The sequence below is a fragment of the Balaenoptera borealis genome (assembly GCF_965194805.1).
Source record: "Balaenoptera borealis genome assembly, chromosome: 19".
Lineage (NCBI taxonomy): Eukaryota > Metazoa > Chordata > Mammalia > Artiodactyla > Balaenopteridae > Balaenoptera > Balaenoptera borealis.
In genome coordinates, this window is record NC_138878.1 from 28,299,431 (window position 1) to 28,313,370 (window position 13,940).

Here is a 13,940-nt window from a genome sequence, read left to right on the forward strand (position 1 = left end):
ATTTGTTCAGCAATCAATGTTCCAGTATTTTACCTTAAAAATGATTTCGACATTTAATGTTATCATTTAATTTAATTTAGCAAAACTCTAAAATTTCAAGTTACCAGAAATCTGGAAAAACTATTTTTAAGTAGACATTTCTAGAACATAATTATTCCCAAAGTGTTCACTCAAAAGCTTTTATCCCATACCAAGTTAATTTTCTTGCTGACAGATTTTGCAGTAGATATACTGGGCTGGCCAAAAGGTTCGTTCAGTTTTTTTCATAAGATGTCTCTAGTAGCACTTAGTTTTCTTTAACTTCATTCGAAACAATTTTGTTAGATTGTATGTGACAGCTGTCATATCAGCATGCATTTAAAAAAAGACATCAGAATTGGTGAATTTTTGTATAGCCATTTTAATATTGAAGATGGAAGAAAAAAAGCAACATTTTTGGCATACTATGGTTTATCATTTCAAGAAAGGTAAAAACGCAACTGAAATGCAAAACAGATTTGTGCAGCGTAAGGAGAAGGCGCTGTGACTGATCGAACGTGTCAGAAGTGGTTTGCAAAGTTTCGTGCTGGAGATTTCTCGCTGGACGATGCTCCACGGTCGGGTAGACCAGCTGAAGTTGATAGCGATCAAATTGAGACATTAGAGAACAATCAACATTATACCATGTGGGAGATAGCCAACATATTCAAAATATCCAAATCAAGCCTTGAAAATCATTTGCACCATCTTGGTTATGTTCATTGCTTTGATGTCTGGGTTCCACATAAGTTAAGCGAAAAAAACCTTCTTCACCTTATTTCTGCACGTGATTCTCTACTTAAACGTAAGGAAAATGTTCCGTTTTTAAAACAAATTGTGACGGGTGATAAAAAGTAGATACTGTACAATAATGTGGAACGGAAGAGATTGTGGGGCAAGCGAAATGAACCACCACCAACCACACCAAAGGCCGGTCTTCATCCAAACAAGGTGATGTATATATGGTGGGATTGGAAGGGAAGTCCTCTATTATGAGCTCCTTCCAGAAAACCAAACGATTAATTCCAACAAGTACTGCTCCCATTTAGACCCACTGAAAGCAGCACTCAACGAAAAGCGTCCGGAATTAGTCAATAGAAAACGCAAAATCTTCCATCAGGATAGTGCAAGACTGCATGTTTTTTTGATGACCAGGCAAAAACTGTTACAGCTTGGCTGGCAAGTTCTGATTCATCCGCCGTATTCACCAGACATTGCACCATCGGATTTCCATTTATTTCGGTCTTTACAAAATTCTCTTAACGGAAAAAATTTCAGTTCCCTGGAAGACTGTAAAGGCACCTGGAACGGTTCTTTGCTCAAAAAAATAAGTTTTGGGAAGATGGAATTATGAAGTTGCCTGAAAAATGGCAGAAGGTAGTGGAACAAAAGGGTGAATACGTTGTTCAATAAAGTTCTTGATGAAAATGAAAACTGTGTCTTATTTTTACTTAAAAACCGAAGGCACTTTTTGGCCATCCCAATAGTATGAACTTATTGACTCTCAGTAAACCCAAGTACAATAAAAGTACTATACTTAATGTTGATGATTCTAAAGATGTGCCTTGCTAATTAACATACTTAAACAATGAACTTAAACTGACTTTAATACTAGATATTAATTTAATACTGAATATTCCTCAGATCACGTGAACTTGAAATTTATTTAGCTTAATTTCTCTTGTATTTAGAAATGTTTGATTTGTAAGCGCTTACTTTAAGCCAATTAAATAGAGCTCATTTACAAATTAACCTCAGCAATATTATCCAAAGACAAAGACACATAATGAGACATACATATATCCAGACAGACCACAGAGATCTCATAGTTTCTGCTTGAGGTTAAAAATGCCTCTTTGCCTTTTTTTCCCCCTTGGCTTGAGGTTCTGTTGCAGCAAAAATAGAAATGAAGTTTCCCTTCTCCTAAGAACAAGGAAAATAAAGGGAACAGTGAACAGGCTAGAGAAGAAACATAATCTGGCCTGAAAGAGTTAATCACTCCTAGTTTTTTGTTTTTTGTTCCAACTGTTACTAGCATCTGTAGTTTCTGTAACTAGATTTGTACTTCACAAAGCTAACCTATTACCCTTTAACACTATGTGAATTACATCCTGCACTCCCTTGTAGTAAATCACCCCTGTAGCATCTGCATTTCAGAAAAAAGGTCGCAGGCGGATAACCCAGAGACAAACGGACCCAATTACCCGACAGCCTGACGCCAGCTGTGACTGTTTTGAAATAATGCGGGAAGAAGAATGCAAGACCTTCACTACTTTGATCCTTATCATCTACCCCGGACTGCAGCCCTACATATAAACTCTTCTCCGATTCCCGAAGGAGGTGGGGGGCACAGTCCTTGAGGCGCTAGCCTGCTGTGTCTTCCCTTGTGCCTGGCAGAAAAATCAAGCCATCTCTCTCTTCCTCCAAAATCTTGTCTCCGAATTTCTGTTCAGCATCGGTGCACAGAGAAGCCGAGATTTCGTCCACAAAATGAGGCTCCTCCGGGATCTGCTCGCAGGCAGGCGGCTCCGCCGTGCCCCTCGGCTTGATCGGAAGCTTGCGGATCTCTCTCCACGCCCTTCAGGAGAGCGGAGGGTTCGAGGATATCCCTGAGTCCAGATCGCCAGGGACTCCCTGCCCCAGGGCTGTGCCCCGTCACACCCGGCCCGCCGACTCGGCTGCGGAACTCCGAGGCTGCGGCAGAGAACGTGGGAGAGGCTGACCCAGCAGCTGCCAGGCTTCTTTTGCCTCAAGGACACCTTCTCTTCTCTTGCCCGTGCCGGCCTGGACTTTCACTCTGAGAAAACACTAAATATTGGAAGATCAGAAAGAGGGCATACGGAGGTCGCGACACACCCTGTCAGCACCTACGGTGAGTCTTCGGGAGTGCACTCCGTGACCTTTGACCGTCCCCGTAGGGGAACTTCGGTTCCAATTTGGGGGATTTTCCTGCAAAGGGAAATCCTGATGTGGAATTCTCCCTGCAAAGGGAGATTCTGATGTAAGGCGCCGCTTTGGGGCAACCGTCCAGGTTGAGTGGGACTCGGAAGTCACGTTTGGGCAGGTCTCTGCCATATGTTTCTCTTTTTTCTTTCTGAGCATCCCTTTGCTGTTTCCTTCTATGGTTTATGTTTATGTGTGACTTCCAGCTGACGAGGTGAAGGTTTATGTTTTGATTTGAGCGCGCTAACATCTAACGTCTGTTACCAACTGCTCTAGCCAAAATGGGAAGCGCTTCCTCTAGGGTTCCTTCCACCCACATCTGGGAACTTTTAGGGAAAATCTTAAATGACTGGTCGACCTGTAGCTATGATCCAATGACAAAGAAAGATGGCCTGAAAATGGGTCTCCTACAATTAGATCTTTTTTGCCACAGGATGGGGAAAATGGACTGAGGTTCCCTTATGTTCAGGACTTTGTGCCCCTTTTATTATAATTCTGCTCTAGGTGGCTCCATAATCAAAAGCCGGAGGAATCAATAAAAAAACAAACAAACCCAAAAAAACTCCCCTGACATTCTAAATGATCCTCTCCTAACTTCTCCCAACTCTCAGGGCCGGGGTGGGGAACCAAGCTTCCCACTCCTGCAAGTTCCCTTACTTCCTCAGATTCTTCTGATCAAACTAACCCCACCTCCCCAGAGGGACAGTCCCTGCTGGGACATTTTATCAGCCGGTCTGCCCCGGTTATCAGAGCCAATCTGAGCACTATCTGGTTTAAATTTTAGCTGTGAAAGCATGACCACAAAAAGAGAAAGATCATTTTTGACAGTATGGCCACAGTATTCTTTAGACTCTGGAGAAAACTGGTTAAAATAAAACTTTTCTTAAAATTGAAAAGCCAGTTCTTTTTGCATGTGCAATTAGAAAAGGCTAGCTTGTTAAAATACTTTTCTTCAAAATTCTGACCCTGAGAGAACAAAAATATGCCTAGGAGGAAGCTTGAAGTTAACTCTTATCATGTCCTTGAGTTACAAACACAGCCCACTTTGCTTGAGAGTTCAGCCTTGGGTTAATTAGTAGAACTTCAAGCCAAAAAAAAAAAAGAGGCAAAGAGACATTTTAAATCTCAAGTGGAAACTATGAGATCGCTGTCTGTCTGGATATATGTGTATGTCTCAGTATGTGTTTTTGTCTTTGGATAATATTGCTGAGGTTAATTTGTAAAGGAGCTCTATTTAATTGGCTTTAAAGAAAAGTAAGCGCTTACAAATCAAACAATTCTAAATACAAGAAAAGTTAAATAAATTTCAGGTTCATGTGAACTGGGAAATATTCAATATTAAATTAATACCTGGTATTAATGTTTAAGTTTGTTGACCTAATTAATCTAGACATGTCTTTAGAGCCATCAACATTAAGTATAATACTTTTATTGTGCCTAGGTTTAATATAAACTAAATAAGATCTTATTATATCTGCTACAAATTTGTCAGCAATGAAAATAACTCGATGTGAAGAAACTTTTAAGGAGAAAAATTGCAAATGAGATAAGAACTTTGGGTGAAGTTTTAGGAATAATTATGTTTTAGGAATATTTACTTAAGCATGATCTCTCCAGATACTGGACAACTTGAAAATTTAGAGTTGTGCTAAATTAAGTTAAAGGATGGAAGTTTATTAAATAACTAGGCCATTTCCAAATAAAATAAGATACTGGAACAGCAATTACTGAACATTGGCTTCCTTTTACAGAGAAACAGAAGGTTTAGAACTATTAAAAAATGTGTTTGGGGGCTTCCCTGGTGGCGCAGTCGTTGAGAATCTGCCTGCTAATGCAGGGGACACGGGTTCGAGCCCTGGTCTGGGAAGATCCCACATGCCGCGGAGCAACTGGGCCCGTGAGCCACAACTACTGAGCCTGCGCGTCCGGAGCCTGTGCTCCGCAACGAGAGGCCACGATAGTGAGAGGCCCGCGCACCGCAATGAAGAGTGGCCCCCGCTTGCCACAACTAGAGAAAGCCCTCGCAGAGAAACGAAGACCCAACACAGCCAAAAATAAATAAATTAATTAATTAAAAGGGGGGGAAAAAAAAACAATTACTAAAACTTAAAAAAAAAAATGTGTTTGGTGCCACACTGAGATATTTTCTATAAGAAAGCACATTCTTCAAAAATTATTATTTGGATATACGTTTACCAATCTGCAGAGTGCTGAATATAAAGGACAGTTCATGGTTGCTTAAGGAAAGTAGAATGTGTGTTTTTAGTAAGGAAGGTATGAGGAATGGAATTGCATTTTATTAAGGGAAAAGGAAGTAGGTCTGACTTACAGGTGGCTGTTTCTGAATGGGAAAATAAAGTGATGGATACAGAAAGTGATAAAAATGGTTTGCAGAATGCGGACCCTTAGGAAAGAGTTTTATACATGGTACAAGTTTTCTTAAGATGTTGAACTGCCTTGGATGACAGATTTAAAGCTTGCTTGCTTGCTTATTTATTTATTCATTCATTCATTTTTGGCTGCATTGGGTCTCCGTTGCTGCGCGCGGGCCCTCTCTAGTTGGGGCCAGCGGGGGCCACTTTTTGTTGCAGTACATGGGCTTCTCATTGCAGTGACCTCTCCTGTTGCGGAGCACGGGCTCCAGGCGTGCAGGCTTCAGTAGTTGTGGCTCGCAGGCTCCAGGCGTGCAGGCTTCAGTAGTTGTGGCTCGTGGGCTCCAGGCGTGCAGGCTTCAGTAGTTGTGGCGCACAAGCTTAGCTGCTCCGCGGCATGTGGGATCTTCCCGGCTCAGGGCTCGAACCCATGTCCCCTGCATTGGCAGGCGGACTCCCAACCACTGTGCCACCGGGGAAGTCCCATTCTTCTTTACCTTTTAAGTGATCCGTTTGATATTTGCCTTTAAAATCTTTTATCGTTACTTTGGCTAAGTGAATAACTACTGTTTCCTAGTGACATATGATCTTATCTGACTGAGTGTTCTAAACACTTTTGATTTTTTTGATAAAACTTCCCAAATCAAATGTAACGAAGTTTCTTTGACCTCTAGGTAACTTTGGGGTGCTTCAAATGGCTCCTGAAACATCCCAAAGAGAGAGATTACACTAATTAGGTTCATTTGGTATGTTAAAAGTATGTGGGAAGTATTGTCAAATGTGTAATATATCTTCTTAGGTTATATTGTATGGTAATTGTTACTAATATAGATATTCTAGAAATTATATGGAGTTTCAAAAAAATTCTGATATGTCCTGGTAAAATGTTATCAGTCATAATTCTAGTTATTATCTTAAGTGTCATATGTCACAACAGTAACCAAGTTACCTTGTTAATTACATTGTAATCAGATTTTAAATTTGCCTTAAGTCTTTTGTCTTTATAGACACAGTTTCACTCCGATGCCTTTGCAAAAATGCTTCCTCTTCAAGAAGATTTATAAAAAGGACTTTTGGATAAATACAAGTTTCTGACTTTCAGACCATAATGCTAAATTGGATATAAAGAAGCTCTTCTCCTCAAGCTACTTATGGTTTACAACAATTTGGTGATTTACACTTATGGGTAAAATTAAAACATTTATCTTCTCTATCTGCTCCCTCCAGAAACTGGAAACTCTTAGGTCCCCAGCAGCTTTATCAGATAGATTAGGAAGGCTACCTCACTAACAGGTATAGAAATCTCATGGTACTTTCGGGACCTTGAAAAGGGAGGAAAATCACCTACATCTGGTAAGTGAAATCTGTGACAAGCCCTTGGTGTGACTTCCCTGAGAGGTCTTTTAAAAGTTCAGTCTGAGACTCCTATAAAAGTTTCAGCAAGCAAAAAGCCTATATGATCAATTACAGTTATGTAAATCATCAGGCCAAGTTTATTGATACCAGACTAAAATTTGGTTCTCTCTCTCTGTTAAGAGAACAAAGTTTTCTTGGAATGCTGCTTTAATAACAGACTATGTAAATTTCTTTGCCTTTAAGTGATTTACATTTGCTTTTAAAATCTTTTGTTACTTCGGTAAAGTAAATAAGTATTATTTCACAATGCTCTATAAAGATTATGATGGCACACGTAGATAAAGTTCACTCTGCTTCTACAAAAATTAACCCCTCATTGTCAGACTTTTGCCATCCTGATGTCCTGAAAACATGACAACATATCTACTCCTAAATCAGGAAATTAAAAATGGGTAAACAATAGCTGTCAATCAAACAGTCAGGGCTATGGAAAATCCAAGACGGCTGCTTGGCTTTTTCCGGCTCCCAAACAAACCTCATTTTTTATTTGACGGGATAAAGCCTTCCCTGGCTGCAAGGTTAATGCCCTCACAGTGAAGGAAAAAATTTATGTTTTACTGAATATTAAATTCTAGTTTTGTTAATTGAGGTCTGTGTTTACCAAGACTCACTTCCCAGATAGTTCCTTGCTGTTATTTTATATTGCTAAAAAGTTTAATTGAATTATTAAAGGCCACTCTAAGTTTGTTTCTAAAGCTTATCTCAGTAATCTATCTTTGGATGAAGATCAGATGCCCCACTACCTACAACCAGAGGATTATACATACTGGAAAAGACATAATTTAAAGGACTATCTCCAAACTGGATGGAAGGACCCTTATCAGGTACTCTTAACTAGCTCATACACAGTAAAACTAAAGGGAATTAATTCTTGGATTAATTTCCACTCACAAAGGGCCCCTGCACTGGACTGGCCTATAGAGAGGGCAGCTGACCTCAAAATCACCTTAAAACCATGCTCAAACAGAGGAGAAACTACACTCACACCAGGATGAGAAAAAGACAACATCAGAAGTAGACAGCTTACCCAAGATCCTGGACCTGACTCATATGCCCATTTATAATGTTCTCTTGACTTCTTGGACCTTTGCATATGAATCAAATGTTTTTCCATCATAGGCACGATCCTATGCTAGCTTTAAAAATCAATCCAGTTGTTGGGTTTGTGGCCAATTACCTATGTCTAGTACTTCTGGATCACCTGAGTGGATTTCTCCACTCCAAGGCTCTAATTGGTTGACTCTTAAGAAATTAATCTTAAAAGGAAAATTATAATCATGTTCAGGCCACTACTGATATTACTAGATAAGTTCCCCTCACCTGACCAATTAATAATACCTGCTCTGACCCCGACCATAAATATGAATTTTCCTCTATTACTCAAAGTTCAATCAGAGCAACAAGCAAAATTTCAGCCAAGGAATAAAACCTCCCACAATTACAGGATGGATTTATGTAATTAACACCAGGCTATGGTAATTTAAGGTTAAAGGCTTCTCTATGTTGGGAACAATTAAATCATACTAAGGATAATCATCCTAGTAACACTAGGAAACTGGGCTGAGTACCTTATGGACAATGCCAATATATAATTTCCCTGAAGAATAGGGATTGGTATAGAACAGACTAAGTCAAGACAACCTGGGATATACTGGGCTGCACCTAATGGAAGTTCTTGGCTTAATTCTTACTTATGACTTTATTACTACCAGCTGCTATTTGTATTTTGCCTACTTCAAAAAAATTATTGTTTCTTATGTTACCAAATGTGTGACTGAGCCTCTGATAAAATGAGGATATATAGTTCCATAGGAGATCAAATGATTACCATAACCTAACTCTAGATATGAGAGGAAGCAACAAGAGGGAATATCCTGGACCATAAGAGACTAGGAAGACAGGTGGTCCAGAGACTTCTGGATACGAGTAAAGGCCTAGTCCAGTAATAGCACATGGAGTGGGCTATCAGCAAAATCTTCGCCAGACCTGGGAAAGAGCATTCCTAGTACTGTGGGACAAAATGGTCATGAAACGCCCCAAACCATGGTTGAAATTATGACCATAAAGGGGCCCTGCCGACTGAAAACTGACACTTGCCATCTACTTCTACAAGGATTAAATCATGAGCTTCTGTAGCTGGTGACCTTCAACACCCTCTACAAGGAGTTCAGGGTGGAGATCTTAAATGAGACACTCTGCTCTGGGAAAAACAGACAGGACAGGCCTTCAGATAGTTAAATACTTTCAGGAGAAGATTTTATGAGCCCAAATTCTTGCATCTTCTCATACCTAGAGAAACACTGACATCATTAACAGTGACACTAAGGTGTTATTTTAGGCAAGTCCTTTTATTGCTAAGAACTTGAGTTTTCTGAGCTGCGTTAGATTTGGGATGTTACCAGCCATTCTCAAAAGAACATCTGCTGGCAGCTGGTAACTGCAACCTTACTTCTTAAAGGTCTCCTCTGGTAACTATTACACTTTTAGATGAAAAACTTGCTTTAGATCATATGTTAACAAAAAGAGAAAACACATATGTAGTGACCAGTAGCTCCTGTTATTTATATGTTAATACCACATCAAAGGTTAAAACCTACTTTGATGAAACTAGATAACCGGCTACCTAGCTACAAGTCTCCCCAAAGCGCCAGGCCTAGATTGGGTTTCAGGCTTAGTCTCCTAAAAAGAAATGAGATCTATTTTGTCTATTAACGTTTAGGTTGTCACTCCTCCAAATACTTCTAACAGGGTTTGTTATACCTACATCAATCACACTGAGCTAATAGAAGAGGACATAAAATTATATATATGACTACACCAAATGGCTCCATTCCTTTAGACAGGGTAACCCAAATGCTGACTCTATCTAGACCAGGATCAAAATTACTACCGAACGTAACATGGCTCTTAGTCCTGCTTGGGCCCCCGGCTACAATAATTCTTTTACTAATCTTTGGCCTCTGTTTTTTTTTAAACTACTTGTTAAGTTCTGTCTCTTCCAGGAAGATTACAATAGGTTCACATCAAGATAATGATGATGCAAAGATTCCAGCCATTTCTCAGAACAGATCCTGCCAAAACAACAACAGAAGTCACCCCGGGGCCCTTAATAAGATAGGGTGAGAGCTCCGTGACCCCAACTAGGTAGGGTCTACGAGCCCCTTGCCAGCTAAAGAAGCTACAGAAGACATACCGTCGTCCCCGTCGTCCCTTATCCTCCCAATGAAGATTTCTTGGGGTTCACACCTCTCAGGGGGGATATAAAATAGGAGATAGATGGGCCCCTGGGCCGGATAGCTGGTGTTTGTCAAGTGGAGCAAAACTGAAGTTTTGTCCTCAGCCAGACAAGAATGACGCCTGTTTCCCTCCCTCCACTGATATGGAGGGAATGAACTAGCAGTGGGGAATTTGTTGCAGCAAAAATAGAAGTTTTCCCTCTCCTGAGAACAAGGGAACACTGAACAGGCTAGAGAAGAAACATAACCTGGCCTGAAAGAGTTAATCACTCCTAGTTTTTTTTTTTTTTTAACTGTTACTAATCTGTAGTTTCCTTAACTAGATTTGTACTTCACAAAGCTAACCTATTACTCTTTAATACTATGTGAATTACATCCTGCACTCCCTTGTAGTAAATCACCCCTTGTAGCATTTGCATTTCAGAAAAAAGGTCGCAGGCGGATAACCCAGAGACAAACGGACCCAATTACCCGACAGCCTGACGCCAGCTGTGACTGTTTTGAAATAATGCGGGAAGAAGAAGAATGCAAGACCTTCACTACTTTGATCCTTATCATCTACCCTGGACTGCAGCCCCACATAAAAAATCTTCTCCGATTCCCGAAGGAGGTGGGGGCACAGTCCTTGAGGCGCTAGCCTGCTGTGTCTTCCCTTGTGCCTGGCAGAAAAATCAAGCCATCTCTATCTTCCTCCAAAATCTCTGGCTCCGACTTTCTGTTCGGCATCGGTGCACAGAGAAGCCGAGATTTCGGCAACAGTTCTGCTTATTAACCCAAGGCTGAAGTCTCAGGCAAAGTGGGCTGCGTTTATATTTCAAGGACATGTAAGAGTTCACCTCGAGCTTTCTGCTAGGCATATTTTTGTTCCCACAGGGTCAGAATTCTGAAAAAAAGTATTTTATCAAACCAGCTTTCTCTAACTGCATATGCAAAAAGAAACAGTTTTGGCATAAAAAAACTTAATCTTGGCAATTTTTCTCCAGAGTCTAAAGAACACTGTGGCCATGCAGTGTTAAAAAAAAAACAAACTTCTCTTTCTAGGAGCATACTAAAAATCACCCAGTTTTGTAAAATACACCCTAGGGAACAACTACAAGATGGAATAGCGCTCTCATTACCCATTTTCCTTTTAGACATAGGCTTATAGCTGTAAGCTGGTCATTTCGGCCATAATCCTTCCCAAGGGACTTTCGGACGAAATTGAGACGGCACCTCCCATGTTTAAAAGCAGACAAACGACAAAGGAACAACAAAGGAACCAAACCCAACAAGGCCAGCTAAACAAACAGGAACCTTTCAAAACTCAAAAGAGAACAAAAGGGAACAACTTCCCCGGGTTCTCTGGTCCCACTCAACCGTGACCTCCATACCAACAGTGCCACAAACACCTCATAAAGGCCTGGAAGTATCACAACCTTCCTTAAAAGTACGGAATCAAGGATCTCGGTGTGCACACCAGGGGACTTACCCAAATGGCCCAGGTGTCTTGACTCTTCCAAAATCTGTTTCCTTTTCCTCCAAGAAGGTTCAAGTTGCAGGAGACGACGTCCTATCTGGGGAGAGAGACCGGAGTTCCCCAGAGTTAAATGGGGCTCCGGCAGCTGCTTAGACAGTCCTTCACTCTCTTCCCGGAAGGGGGCCCTCTTGCCGGCCTGGGCTCCAAGTGCAACCTGGGGCGGGGGCGGGCCCGGGGGCGGGGCGGGGGCGGGCCCTCCCCTCCCCTCCCCTCCCCTCCCCTCCCCTCCCCCGCTCCGACAGTGTTCCATTGGACTTGGGTAGGGGATGAACACCCCACTGGGGAGCCGAGGTGCCTCTGGCTGGCTCAGCCAATTTGCAACCGAAAATTTGGTCCCTGTCCCCGATGCCAAATGAGAATAACGAGGGCAAGGTTTTGAGGATAAAGGAAAGAAGAATTTCTTAATGTGCCAGCAAATGAGGAGGGTAACAGACTAACATCTTGACAACTACCGTCCTACTCTCTGAAAGAGGGCAGGTCTATTTAAGGAGAATTTTGAGGGTAGGGATCGCAAGACTATGTGACTGAGACCTCGCTGGGCTGGAGCCGCTTCTTTTGATACTTCCGTGATTCATGGACATTGTGGTGATCTGCCTCTGGTCAAGGCAGACCAGACTGACTGTTTTTCTGCTGGCTGCTTGATCCTACACACCTGTGATTCAGGATAAAAAGAAATAGCCAAACAGGCTAGAGCCTATCAGCATAGTTAGCAGAGAGAAGCAGCATGTGTACATTATTTGAATTAATACATGAGTTAAAAGAGAAGGTCAGTTGTTAGAATTTTAACTCTATGTTTGGCTACAAGCAGACATACCTGCCTGCTCAGCCAGTTAGAGGTGCCTCTGTAAATGCCAACCCAGGTCAGTCTGTCCTCACCTGCAAGATCTGCGTCCCGAATCCCCATAACTTGAGGCCAAGGGAGTCATTGATCTCACCCCATAGGACAGAGAAACCCTTTATCTATGGCCACTCAGACCATGGTGCTTTCCACAAGGGCCCCTGCCATTGTCAGCAGATGATGGAATTCAGGTGAGGAAGCCACGAAAGGGAGGTAATGACCAGTGTCCTCCCAATATCCTCATCCTCTTCCTAAGATCCTCTTCCTGATTCTGTCCAGAGAAGCAATGTATCCAGTTACACAGTCTTTCTCCCACCCCAGACTCTCTTACAGCTAAAGTTGCCAGGTTACATGGATCTGGCCAATGAGATGTAGATGAACATCCAGGTAGGTTTCTAGGAAATCTACTCTTCTTCAGAGTCAAGAGGCACAGATTCAGCAGGCCTCTGCCCTTTGCTCTTTCTCTTTATTTCCCTTCTTCCTGCCTGAAAGTTGGGCAAGATGTCAGCAGGTGGATTAGCCATTTTTCTCCATGACTGTGAGAACCGCATGCTGCAGATGGTAGAACAGGAAGCCAGAAGGAGTCCAAATCCTTGATGACTTTCTTAAGCATCACCAGAGGCATCCTGGGCTTCTGGGCACGTCCAGGAGGAGATCCTCACTAAAGTCCTTCTCCAGAACCGGGGACACCTCTCCCTTTTCTTCCTGCTGAAGAACAATCTTCTCTCTGACTCATTGCCTATTTGTTACAAGAAAATGAGAAAAACTCATTGTTAAGAGACCATGGTTAGATTTCAGTTACATGCAGCCACTTATCCTAACGCATATGAGTATAACGTTTTTGCTTTTTGATAGTGAGTCCAGATGGACATAAGAACCAGACGGCATGGCATTGGGGTGTGTATGGAGAAAGCCAGCAAAGATATTTTCCTTGAGATACAGGAAAGTTCTGTTCAAGATGAAATCTCTTACTTTGTGATCTAGGGCAAGTCATTTACTTCCTAGCATCATGTAGGCAAATTATATTTATATATAAATGTATATAGATTTAAGTGCATGCATATATGCATATATAACATGTGTATATAAAGTATGTATATGTGTACAAATTACAAATGTGTATATATATAAATTTATTTTCATATTTATTTTCATATCTAGTACTTATTTGTAATTGAAGAGGGTGTTGGAACTAGTTGAGGACCCATGCCCCTACCAGCTGGACCATGGTATGCCTGGATGGCTGGGGACCAAGGAATATGGCACATCTGAGTGGTTAGAAGCACAGACTGCAGCCAGACTTCCTGGCTTCAAATCCCAGCCCCACCAGCTAGTGAGTTGTCTCTTCTCTTTGTGTCTCCACTTTCCCCACTTACAAATGGGGATAATAATACTACCTCATCGACTCATTAAGAGGATTTAGAGAGTTGCAATTTGTAAAGCACTGGGAATAGTAACTGCGGCGGGATAAGCTAATGTGCTTGTTAATTGAATGTCAGCCCAGCGCATTGGCCTTGTCCAAGGTGCTGATGCTCCTAAGGTCTCGGTCCTCCTGGGAACCATGGCCTGTGAGACCTGGATGGCCCCATTTTCTATTTTAA

General features: G+C 41.7%; 1 protein-coding gene across 1 annotated transcript in view; it reads right to left on the reverse strand.

Annotated features, from left to right (window-relative positions):
* Positions 1–684: 684 nt before the first annotated feature.
* SLC6A2 (solute carrier family 6 member 2) overlaps positions 685–13,940 on the reverse strand; it is a 78,136-nt gene continuing 64,880 nt past the window's right edge. The window contains exons 17-18 of the mRNA XM_082367018.1: positions 11,454–13,582; positions 685–2,826 (exon numbers count right to left, since the gene is read on the reverse strand). The gene's annotated coding sequence lies outside the window, so the exon portion shown is untranslated. The remainder of the gene's footprint in view (positions 2,827–11,453; positions 13,583–13,940) is intronic.